Source organism: Ziziphus jujuba, chromosome 2, assembly GCF_031755915.1.
Source record: "Ziziphus jujuba cultivar Dongzao chromosome 2, ASM3175591v1".
Lineage (NCBI taxonomy): Eukaryota > Viridiplantae > Streptophyta > Magnoliopsida > Rosales > Rhamnaceae > Ziziphus > Ziziphus jujuba.
In genome coordinates, this window is record NC_083380.1 from 7,756,108 (window position 1) to 7,769,491 (window position 13,384).

Consider the following 13,384-nt stretch of genomic DNA (forward strand, 5'->3'; position numbering starts at 1 on the left):
TATGTTTTCATGAATTGAGTTTGATGTATAATGCACTTGTTGAATGGAGTAATAGTCAAAATCATTTGATGGCCGATATGGCAAAGAAAATGTTGATAAAGTTTGACAAATATTGGGGTTCACTTGGAAATGTCAACAAGTTGTTGCTTATTGCCATTGTGCTTGATCCACGATATAAGCTGGAATATGTATCATATCTTTTTGAGGATGCTTATGAAAGTGGTATGGTTGAATCTTTGACTAGGGATGTAAAAGATACTTTAGTTAACCTTTACAACTTCTATAAGGAAATTGATTCTATGAATGGGAGTTCTAAAGTATCAAATTCAAATGATGGTCAATCAATGCAAGCACAACAAAGTGGGATGATGATGGATTCATTGGATGATGGAAGCATAGATGATCGTCGGCGTTTGAAAGAATCACAATTTAAAAAAAGAAAAATGGAAAAAAATGTATTGGAAATAAAGAATGAGGTTGATAAATTTTTGTTTGATCCATGTGAGGATGTGGAGAGTGAGAAATTTGATATTTTGGCTTGGTGGAAAAATAATTGGACAAAATATCGAATTTTATCTCAAATTGCAAGAGATGTATACGCCATTCCAGTTTCTACAGTAGCATCCGAATCTGCTTTTAGTACCGGAAGGCGTATTCTTGATGCATTCCGAAGTTCATTGGGTCCAAAAATGGTGGAGGCTTTGATTTGTTCTCAAAATTGGTTGCAATCAAAGCCTATGACGTATGATTATAGAGTTGAAATACCAATAGAAGATGTCGCATATTATGATTCTATTGAATCGGGTAAGAATTTTTTTTATTATTATTATTTGTAATTTTATTTTTATTATCTATTTTAGAGTTTTTAGAATTTTTTAGTAATATTTACAACTTCTTTTAGCTTACTAATTAATCTAATATCATATTTTAATTTGTTTAGGAGCATCTTGGGTTACAAAACAAAGTTTACCTCCACCTAATTGATATATGATTACTTGGTAAGTTTGTTGTTAATTCCAAATCATCAATTATCTTTTAAGTTAGATAATATTTTAGTAATACACTTAATGTTTATTGATTGCTAATTCTTTACATTTAATGCTTAATGTTTAATGTTTATTTATAATTTTAATGTTTGTTGAAGGATGAATGGAATTTGGTTTATTGAGGTAGTGAGCTTGTGGTTGCTGCTGGTGGCTTTTCATGCAATGGAGAATGTGGAAGAAAACAATATTTAAAATAATTTTTATTTTTATGGATTATTAGTTTATTTAATTATAAGTTTATTTTAAAATTTTAGATTTCAAATATGGGTTGTATTTTATTTTGTAGCTAATAATGGTTGTAGACTTGTTATATACTTTATTTGTTGATGTATGGTTTATAATTGGGTGGTGGTAGTTGTAGATTTGTATTATAGTTGTATGATTATGTGTTGTATTATTTAATATGTTTGATGCTTAATAATTAACTTATTTGGTATTTTTGTTTAGGTGGATGGATGTATGTTAAAATTATTTAATTTAAAGAATAATTTGAAAAGAATATCTAATTTAAAATATAGATTGATGATTAAAAAGGCCTAAAAATTTTTTTATACAATTTTTGTCCAAAAAATACCAAATTCGAAATATATATATATATATATACAATTTGGGCCGAGGCCCAACACGAAGCCCAGACCGGCCCAACCCGCAAATCCAACCCAAACCGATCAAATATGGTCGGTTCGGTTCGGTTCGGTTTGTATATTGGGTTCGGTTCGGTTCGGTTATGTAAACAACCCAAACCAAATTGGTCGGTTAGGTTTAAAAAAACCCCAAAAACCGAACCAATCCGCACCGAGCCCACCCCTACTCCTAAGTCATACCTCTCATCCTTAAAATCTATCACAATCATGTCTCTCTACAACTTCTATATGTACTCTTTATAACTCTTTATAAATAATTAACAGAGTTTCTCTTTTCTTGGTATTAATTAGTTAAGTTGCTTTACAAGAACTCTAGATAATCAGTCCTTAATGCAAATCAAAGCACTTTGAGGTACTATAATGCATGAAATTTAATTCAAACATATTGCAACCTCTGAGAACTTTACCGCTTTTATCAAACATGGAGAACTAATATGGATAATAGAATTTTTTTTTTTTTTTTGGGGACAAAATTAGATTGATTTGTATGAGCCTCGTATTCTTATGAAATGGTCATTAGTTTATGTCGGCCAAGGTTATACTTTTTGGGCTAACATTGACTTATATTAAAAAGATTGCAATAAAGATCTACAACCTTCTTTTTACAATAAAAGAAGAAGAGATTGAGGCCACAAAGCAAAGCAAATGACTATATATGTTTTGTAGAAGAATGTTGTATTTGAATTGCATAAATTTCCTTTTTTTTCCAATTCCGAGAACAGCTTATTTTGTTGTAGAAGCAACATAATATTGTTAGAAGCCAAAGATTTTGTCATTTTCAAAAAAGCGAGAAATAATTGAAAAACAAAATCAATTAATCAATTAAAACAAAGAAAAAAAATACATGAAACAACAAATACAAATAAACCAAATCCACTGCCTCTCTAAATTTTAAATGCACTGTTAAAGAAAATTTTAACTCTTCCAATATTTTTGGCGTATATTTGAGTAGAAAATTCAAACAAAATTAAATTTTAGATGCAGAATATGGAAGGATCATAAACTTAAGTATATTTCTAGTGATTAGTGAAATAAAAAAAGTAAGATTGTTTTGCAAAATGATTTTTTATTTTATAAATAAAAAAATGAAAATGATAAATTTGATTTTATATTTGAGAAGTTATAATTGCACTATCAAACAAACTCTATATAGTTCTATTATAAATTTATATTTTTATCCCTATTTAAAATTACTATTAAAGATATTTATTAATTAAACATATTTATATTTAGAAGTATATAACTAAACATTTCAAATGATGTTCAAAATTATATCATTAAATATCTTAAATATATTTAAAAGTATGCAATTGAATATTTTTAGATATAAATGTTTCAAATGTGTTTAGAAGTATATAACTGAACATCTTAAATGCATCTAGAAGTGTGCGACTAAACATTTTTATATACAAATAGCTCAAATATGTTTAAAAGTATATGATTATACATTTCAAATGTGTTTAAAAATATACGACTAAATATTTTTAGAGACATTTATAATTTTGAGACCAAACATTTTGATAAATATATCTTTCCATTATCCAAAAGTGTTCCAACGAAAAAGAAAATTTTATGAAATTCTTATGACTATCAATTTCATCCAAAAGTATCGTGAAAAGTTTTGATGGAGTGGTGAAAGGGCAAGTAAAAGGTCGGCATAACAAAATCTCTGAATGAAGGAAAGGATCAAGAAGAAATGAAAACAACTTCTCCAATCCTGTGCCATCGAAACTGGGGAATTTATTAAACTTGCAAGAACTGTAAGTTTTTCTTGTTTGCATTAATATCTGACAATTTGGTTCATCAACCTTTTACAATGTTTGTGTTAATATCTAACAACTATACTGAACTTATCAATATATATATATATATATTTCTATATATATTTCTTGCTTTAATTACTAGGCTTGGAACTTGTATAAAGAAGAATGAGAACTTAAACTGGTGGATTCAGCAATATTATCAGAATTCAATGAGGAACAAGTAAGAAGAGTGAAACTTTCCTTCACTAGGACCACTTAGGAGATGATCAAGTGGACAATGAGATAATGACACCTGGATACTTGAATGATCGGAAATTTGACTGTCTAATTAGCATAATAAATGATACAACAACAAAAGGAACTTTGACCCAAAAAAAAAAAAAAAAAAAAAACACTATTACTAGCTTTGATAACTCATTTGCCGGAAAAGGCATGGTGACTTATGCAGAGCAGCCATTTATCAATGCCAATGTAATATCATATGTTTCAGGTTGGTTTAGTTTATATGAGTGCATATATATATATATATATATATTTAAGATTGTGTGTGAATTTACACATTTTTTTTTTAAATATTCATGTTCACTATGCAAATGTGATATGATAGGAGAATTACTACCAGTTGAATTGCATATAGAAAAGTTCTCTCTTTTGCTTTTCCGTCTGTTTTTCTATTTGGTTAGATAGTTTGTCACTATTTAAAAGTTTTGACACCTTTAAATATCTATTCTTCCACATCTTTTGTGAGCTTAATTAGATATAGTTGAACACCCAAAAGAGACTTCTCTGTATATCATCACAACTTTGTATCCTCCAATTTTTAGCTTAATCAAGGCCTTATATACTGAAGTCCATCAACTTGGATATGTGATATGAAAATTTACTTTAAAAGATTGAATAGGTGCAGAAGGGAAGATTGTTGAATAGGTGAATTGGACAACTGAAGTGCAAGGTCAGCAAAACTAAATCACTGAATGAAGGGAAGGATAAAGAAGAAATGAAAGCAAGAAAATGAATTTGTTCTTTGGAGATGCATATGCATTACATGTGTCAAAACGAATGTTGTAACAGAAAAAACATGGTTTAAAAAATAAATAACCAAAAATTGCATTTTTTTTTTTTTGGGTTTATCACTAAATTGCTTGAATAATGTATAATGTTTAGTAACATTGCTTTTCAACAACACCTTAATGGGTTGGCTTGGTGCAGGCTCACCTTTTTAACTATTTCTGTTCTGTCCATCATTTTTCTTTTCTACTTCATTTACTGGGTGCATGAACCAGGAATTTCTAAACCAACCTTTATATCTATTTTTAATACGTTTTCGAGCGTATAAACACCTCCTAAGCCATAATATTTTATTTCTTCCAGATTAAAATACATTTCTTAACTCTTCAGTCTTGAAAAACCTCTCTGACGGCCAACTTATTATTTACTTTTTTATTCCTCAAGATTCTATTAATTATCTATTTGTCATCTCCTTGATACTTCATGAGAAGCCAATTTATCAACGATTGTTTGGTTTATTAACAAAAAAAGCTGTTGCTCTGGATTTCAGATTACATAACCATAACTCTGTTAATTTACAGTTAATAGCCTGCCTCAATTTCCAACTCTAACATGGCTGCAGAACTGATGGGTTGAGCTTTCCTCTCTGCTTCTCTAGAGTCATTCTTTGATAGGTTGCATTCTTGAGAGGTCACTGACTTCATAAAGGGAAAGAAACTGAATGATGGGCTGCTAAAAAAAGTTGAAGATTATGTTGCTTTCTGCTAATGCAGTGGTCAATGATGCTGAGGAGAAGCAAATCAGGAATCAAGCTATGAAGCAAATGGCTTGATGAGCTCAAAGAAGCAACCTATGATGCAAAGGACCTGACAAAACAAATCAATTCTAAAGCTTTGGATTGCAAGATGGAAGGTGAACATGATAGCACCATTGATCAGGTATGGAATCTCATTTCAACTTGGTTCACTGGATTTAACAACATAGTCGAAACCAAACTAGTGAGGATTCTTGATAGAATATAATTTATGTGCTAAACCGAAAAACTACTCTTCGTATTAAAGAAGTTGTTGAAAGAAGATCTTCACATAGATTACGACCAGCACTGGTAGAATATTCTGATGTTTATGGAAGGGTAGCTAACAAAGAGGCCATTGTAAGTTGTTGGCACCAGATTGTTAAGTTGTTCTAGATGATGTTTGGAATGAGAGCTATAATCTTTGGAGTGCCTTAAGGGCCCCTTTTAAATATGGAGCATATGAGAGTAAAATCACTGTCACAACAAGAGATGAAAATATTACATAAAATGCCATCCTTGCTCAGTTTGTTTACAGTGATGCTTTCTCTATGTGGCTATGTCATTTCTATCTCAGAATTTCTTAATTCAATCAGCAGGTTGAAATTTTTAAATAATCTAAATTTATCTTCCACTGCACTCAAAGAGTTGACAGATACAATTTGTTCTTTATTAAAATTTTGCAGAATTTATTGTTTAGAGAATATGAAGACTTGACTCAGGTGGGTGATTTAGTTGGTAATGTGAAGCTCTAATGTACTTGGATTTATGTCGTACTTAAATTGAAAAGTTAGCTGATATGTTGTGTAGTTTTGTACAATTTGCATACACTATTATTATGTCAATATTTTGAACTTCTGATACTACCAAACAACATAGCAAATCTAAAAAGCTTGCATTGTTTTGATATTGCTGGCTGCATCGCTTTGAAAGAGATGCCACATCATATATATGACATGAAAAATTTGCAGACATTAACAACTTTTGTTGTGCATCTCAAGGCCTGAAAACGTTGTTGATGTTGGAGTTTGTGTGAAGGTGAAATTAAAAGAGCATAAAGTACATTTATTATATAAGGTTGTTGTGGAACAGTAATGCTGACAATTCACAAAAGGCAAAGGAAATAATTTAAGGTCTCAAACCACATACAAATATCAAGAGATTAAATATTTCAGGGCACGGAGGTACAAGGTTCCCAAATTGATTAACGAATGGTTCGCTTTCTCATTTGTAAATCTGGAGCTTTTTGGTTATACGAATTGTTATCATGTAACTCAGCTTGGAAATCTACCTACTCTTAGAAAATTTGTAGTAAAGTACTTTATTGTGGAGAGAATAGGTAAAGAATTCTATTCAAATGGTGGTTGTGTGAGGAAACCATTTAGATGTTTAAAAACTCTCAGAATTTCAGGTATGTTAATAGTGGAAGGAGTGATTATTTGCTGCAGTTGATCAATGTGAAGGTGGAGCTTTTTCTCATCTTCAGCATCTTTATTTGAATCATTGTTCAGGGGACACTTGCCTGATTATCTTCCATCTTTGATAGAACTTGAGATCATGGGAAGTGAACGGCTAGTTACTTCACTTCCATGGAGCTAACACATGGATCTGCATTTCCACTTCTTTAGAATATTTAGATACATAATTGTTCAATGGAGTCAATCTCAGAGAGGGAACTACGCTCAAATGCAAAGTTTTTGTTTTTTAGGAATTGCAGAAAGCTTTTTTCCCAAACCATGAAACGAAAACTGCAACGACTGACGTCTCTTACAACCTTAATGTTCATTGGAACTAAAGACGTAGTGGATTCATTTCCGGAGGAAGGGCTGCTTCCTAACACTTAGTTTCTTCTTAAGATTTCCGAACTTACAAATCTTACAAGTCATTAAACGGAAGGCCTTTTCAGCTATTCACATCCCTTAAACGTCTAGAGATTCATTCCTGCTGTCAGCTTCAGTGTTTTTTAGAAGAAGGTCTACCCACTTCTCTATCTCTTTTGCATATTAATGGATGTCCATTGTTAAATCAATGTAACCGAAGAGAGAATGGAAAACTAACCAAAGGTTGCTCACATTCTCGTGTATTTCTTTATTTTGATTCTATATAATTTGCATATTGTGCAAGTGTGACTTCTCTGTTTTCTCCAATTTCATCCAGGAGTATGCACTACTACCTTTTTGTTTCATTTGTTTGAAGTACATTTTGCCTCAGCCAGAGATATAACATATAAAATGAAAAAAAGGGCAAATAGTTTTGTTGCTTCATTTTATATCTTTTTTTTTTTGGCCATTTGGTGGCTTTGTGTGTAAAACCCTTTAGGCTCCTATTCCTCGCTTAATTACGATTTTTTTTTTTTTTTTTTGGGTTATAACTTGCCTGGTTGTAGAGTGAGTTGCCTAATCCTTTCACTGCTTCCCTTGCATAATGCACTTATTTGAGATTCTCTAAGAGTAACATTTCTCTATCATCATTCATGTAAAGTTGTTATATATTACATACCAGCTTCAAAATCTAAGATAATGAGTTTGTTTTGTGATGAATATACGACGAACAAAAAGAATGAGTTTGTTTTTTGATGAGTATACAGGGGACAAAAAGAATGAGACAGTGGTTACTTCTATTTCTCTCTAGGTGGTGCAAATCACCAGGGTGACATGGGCTCAATTTGTGTTGAAAGGCCACTACTTTTTTATATCCATTGCTAACGTTTTTTAGATTTAAAAAGAATAAATAAATAAAGACACCTAAGGTTTTTTTGGAAGAGATTAAATCTCTGATACATGCAAAGCTGAAACTTTACATTTGTTTTCCTTTTGGTTTAGGAGAAAACCGTGGGCCTGTGGTTAAAAGTACATATGCTATCAAATTGGGATTGTCATGCTAGTGATGACTTTTGCTAGACGAATGACTGGGCCTCTAGCCCAGAGCTCAGACTGATGCTGTACAATTATTTTCTCTCGGCCCATTTTGGTTCATCTCCTTTTTAACTCATTAATTTGTTCATAATGAGAAGATAAGGAAAATATTGGATGATATATAATTCTCATGCTTAAAAGCATGAGCAGCAGCAACAGATCACACAGAAAAGGAAGCTCTTGGATGGTGTTTTCATTTGAATTAAATAATCCACAAAGCAAGTGTCTTTGTGTTATTATACAGGGGATCGAATTCCTTAATTTGAAACAATTGCTGCTCTAATAACATGGTTTACATATTATTAATGATGAATTTCTGATAAAGGGACAGCAAAACCCAGCTCCAATTGAGGTTTATACGTTATAAGGGGCTTTATTTGGTTCTAACAACCGGTGCTTTCTTCCATTAATTAATTGTTTGAATTTAATTTGATTGTGATATGTCTATAATACATATAAAAGAGATAGCGTGATTTGGGTAATGTTTATAAAAGAGATAGCATAATTTGGGTAATGTTTCAAAATTTTCAAATTTTATTAAAAGTTGATTGTTTGGGTGTGGTTGTATTGAAAAGATTACTATTATAGTTATAGAAACTAACTAATTCTAATTAGATCATCAGCATATATCCAATTTGACCGGTTTTGATATGGGGGTGGAGAATTGTGCTTGGAAAATTGTAGGTTTGTTAATTATTAGTAGATTGTTGCCATGACTTGAGATAATTGTGTTTACATAATATGGGAGAATCAGGTAGTTTAACAGTTATACATACATGGACAAGACTTGGAGGATCTTATAAACTTAGCAGGTTAGGCAGCATTTTTACACAAAGTCAGATCAGCCTTTTGAATTAAGCATATATGTGAAAAGCCATTGGTCGAAACTTGAAAGAGTAAACGTTTTCAAGGAAATTTCACCCACTATCACTTGGACAGGATAAAAAAAAAAGAATTAATTAGTTAATTAAATAACAAAAAAAGAGAGGAAGGGGGGGGGGGGGGGGGGGTGGGTGGGGAAGGAGAAGGGAAGACTAAAAGATGTCAACTATGAGGTAATATGTGCCTATGCGTGCATACATGCATACACAGTATCATTGTAAGAATATATACATATATATACATATATATATATATATGTATATAGTTAGACTCATATCAGAACAATCTAATAATTTTAACATTATGTATTCCTTATATAATTATTGAATTATATTAAAGATTAGGATTTAAAATTATAAAAATGGTCAATTATGAATTTAATAACATATTAAAATCTTAATTAGAGAAAATAAACCTTGTTGAGACTTGGTGATTAAAAAATTAAATCTCAACCACTCATGTGATCCAATACCTAAAAAAGAATTAACTCTGATATTAAAAATCTGATTTATTGATATTAAAGACTTGATTTGATATATAATTTGAATCTAGTTATACACATACATATATATATAGTAGATGAACAATGCCTGTTTTTCTCAAGAATACACGTACAAAAAAAAAAATTAATGCACATATCATTTTAAGAGTTGCCTTCTTTAGCAAAATCTTGTATATATATACACACACACATATATATATATATATATAGTTGTTACTGTGGCCAAAATTGGATATCACATAGTAAATGACAACCATTTATAACCATCAAATCTATACAATTTATGAAATCCGACGGCTAAAAATGGTTGTTTTCCATTAAGTGGTGGGCAAATGTTAGCTCCCTAAGCATTCTGATGGGGACCAAGCATGAAGGTCATGAGTCATGCGTGGGTCCTTAGTGTGCCTAGAAGAATTGGTACATAGCATTGCTGCAGGAAAACGAAGCTGTGTGGGTGGCACGATGTGACACAGCAAGGAAGGCATTGAGTGGATGCCTCGAGATGGCAAGGTGGTGCATAATAGACTTTGCATCATAGGCAAACAAGACGCATGATGAACAATGTGTCGAGGACAAACTAAACTAAGAATCGTGTGTGCATGATGTTGGCAAAGGCATGTGTTCAAGGAGAAACAAGCATGCATGGGTATGCATGTACGAGGAGGTGCATGTACCTTGTTGGCCGAATGATGTGTGCATAGGCGAGCATGCATACAGCTACACCTAAGGGAGCATGATGAGCCGAGGAGTAGCGAGTCATGGTGTGCGTCATTGTGGCAACGTGCAGCAACAAGCCTGAATGGATCCGAGTCACGCATGGGGTGATACATGAAGCTTTTGGGTGCGAAGAGGCCCTAAGTTGCACACATGCGAAGGGGCACATGGCTGCTTGAGTATGCACGGGTTGGGCTACTGGAAATGAGCATGAAAAAGGGGCAGATTGGCTATGAACTTCAAGATTGCCAAGCACAAAATGCTAATAAGGTTAGTTAGTTTGTTAGATAAGCTTTGTTGAAAATGGAGCTAAGATAATGGATAGGCCGAATTTTGAAAGGTGGTTGTAAGCCTTGATAAGTGGAGATCAAGGAAGGTGGTTACAACCCTATCCTGGTTTGAATTTGAAGGTAAGTTTGAATTTGAAAGGAATGAGTTTAAATTCAAACAGATATGGATTTAAATTCAAAAGGATGTTTGGACAAAAGATGAGGACATCTGGCATGGACGGACTCATGACACGTGGTAGGTAGTTACTTGGAGGATAACTACGAGGTGGTACGAGGTCACTGGCATGAAGAGTCTTGCATAACTAGGAAAGTAAGTTGTGATCCCATACAACTGGAGATTAAGATAGTTGTAATCCCATGCAGCTAGGGATTTGAAATGGTTACTATCCCATACAACTAGGGATGTTAGTTGCACTCTATTTGTATAAATAGGAGTAGGGATGTAGACATGAGACACCAAACAAGTAAACTCAAAAGCCTAGAGTGAAAGGGTGTGGTGATCCGTGTGATAGGGCAATTGTAATCCGGTTTTCTTAGTGAATGAAGAAAAAGGTTGGGGCAAGGTAGTAACCCCGTAAATTTGAGTGCCTTGTTATTACCCGATACACTTTTGTGTGAGTGTGTGTGAGTGTGCAGTGAGGCATACATCATACTAGACCCGTGGGCTTTGTTGGTTGTGTCAAGCGTCAAGTGTGCTTGGTGGTGCACAGAACCTCGTAATGGACTTTGAGTGTTCAGAACCTCGTGACGGACTTCAAGTTTTCAAAGGTAGGCCAAGGTTGGAGCCTCAAGCTGAGTGACGTGCAAAGGTGTGCACGTGAACTTTGATTTCTGCTGCGATGTACAAGGTGAGTATGTGGGAAGGATGACTAGAGTTGGAGCTTTAAGCCACATGGAGGCGAGAAAAATTCAGGTTTGAACCTCACCCCCATGATAGCAACATCTCCCATAATAGGATTTTGGTATAATATATATATATATATATATATATTATTTTGTGATGATGTAATCTTTTAGGAATATAACCACATCGCATAACATGTTGTTTCTCATTGCTTAGTCCATATTGTGCCATTAATCATGTGAATGATCATAAAATTCGGACTTATCGGCTGATTATATGTAATATATAATGAGATATACGATAATGAACAATCTCTGCTGTGCAACACCGTAACTTGGTGAAATTGTATGGATGCTGCCTCGATGGAAATAAACGACTCCTTGTTTATGAGTATCTGGAAAACAAGAGTCTCGATCAAGCATTATTTGGTATATGCATGAACAATTATTTCCTGCTTATCTAAGAAATACATACAAAAAATAACGGTACAAGTTATGGCTTGCTTTAACAGGATATAAAAGCTTAAATCTCAATTGGTCCTCACGTTATGCCATTTGCTTGGGAATAGCAAGAGGCCTAGCTTATCTTTAGGAGGAGTCACGACTTCAAATCGTACACAGAGACGTAAAGGCCAGCAACATTCTGCTTGACTCTGATCTCATCCCCAAAATATCAAATTCGATTTGGCCAGGCTGGATGATAAGAGAAGACCCACATGAGCACCCGAGTTGGTGGAACAATGTAAGCTCTTGCAGACCCAGTATCACCTTTAATTTTCAATTTTACATCCATTTTTATTTCTTTTGTTTTTGGTTTTTTCTTTTAATGTCTTAGTAATTATCTGCAAACACAACCGTTCCTGATGTAGTGGGTATCTCGCACCGGAATATGCTATGCGCTGTCACCTTACAGATTAAACTTATGTGTTTGCATTTGGTGTTGTGGCTTTAGAGAAAGTTAGTGGCAGGTCAAATTCTGATTCAAACTTGGATGAAGAAAAGACATATCTTCTTGGATGGGTATGAAACTATAATTTTTTGCACTGCAGATCCTTAACAGTTTCTTTATATATGAAACATTGAAATGTTCTTAATATAGGTATTCTGTGAGACTGTGGCTATATATAGGTACTGATTCATAGTTAAAAGTTTTCTTTTGCTAAAAATGAAGCTCCTATAAACACAGGTTCATCATAAGAGGCATCCATAATGGTAATGGCTTCATTTTGATTTACAGAATGAATGAAATGAATCCATACCACCTCACATATAGGCCCGACTGTATTTTTGGTTTGAGTTGGACACAAAACCTCTTTTATTTATGGCTTCACTACTATATAGAAATGCCACTCTTCCAAAAAGCTTAAGAAGACTTTTGGGGGGTCAACCATCGTTATATTTAAAATATCTTAGCTAAAAGGAGATGCTTTCTCTCCATAAACAGGGTTTTTATAGATAATAAATTTCACTGATTGTATAATTTGTTGGTTACTTACAAGGCTTGGTACCTCTACAAAGAAAAAAGAGAAGTTGAACTGGTGGATTCAGCATTAATGTCAGAATTCAATGAGAAAGAAGTAAGAAGAGTGATAAGAATAGCCCTGTTGTGCACTCAAAGTTCACCTTCTCTACGACCATCAATGTCACGTGTGGTGGCAATGCTTTCAGGAGATGTTCAATCTTCCACTACCATTTCTACACCTGAATACTTGATTGACAGTTCTGACCATCTAAGCAGCCAAATGAGCTATACTACTACAGCTAAAAGAACCAATACTAGCATTCATAATGATAATGCATCTACAAGCACAACCATGGTTGACGATGCAGAGCAGTCATTTGTTAATGCTAATCAATATTCTATGTTTCACAGCTCCATTAGTGAGGGTAGGTGAAAACTAAAATTTGGTATAACTTAGGCTTGTTTTGTTACACATGCAAATGCAACCTGAGACTTATCCGTTGATTTTTAATATATAATAAT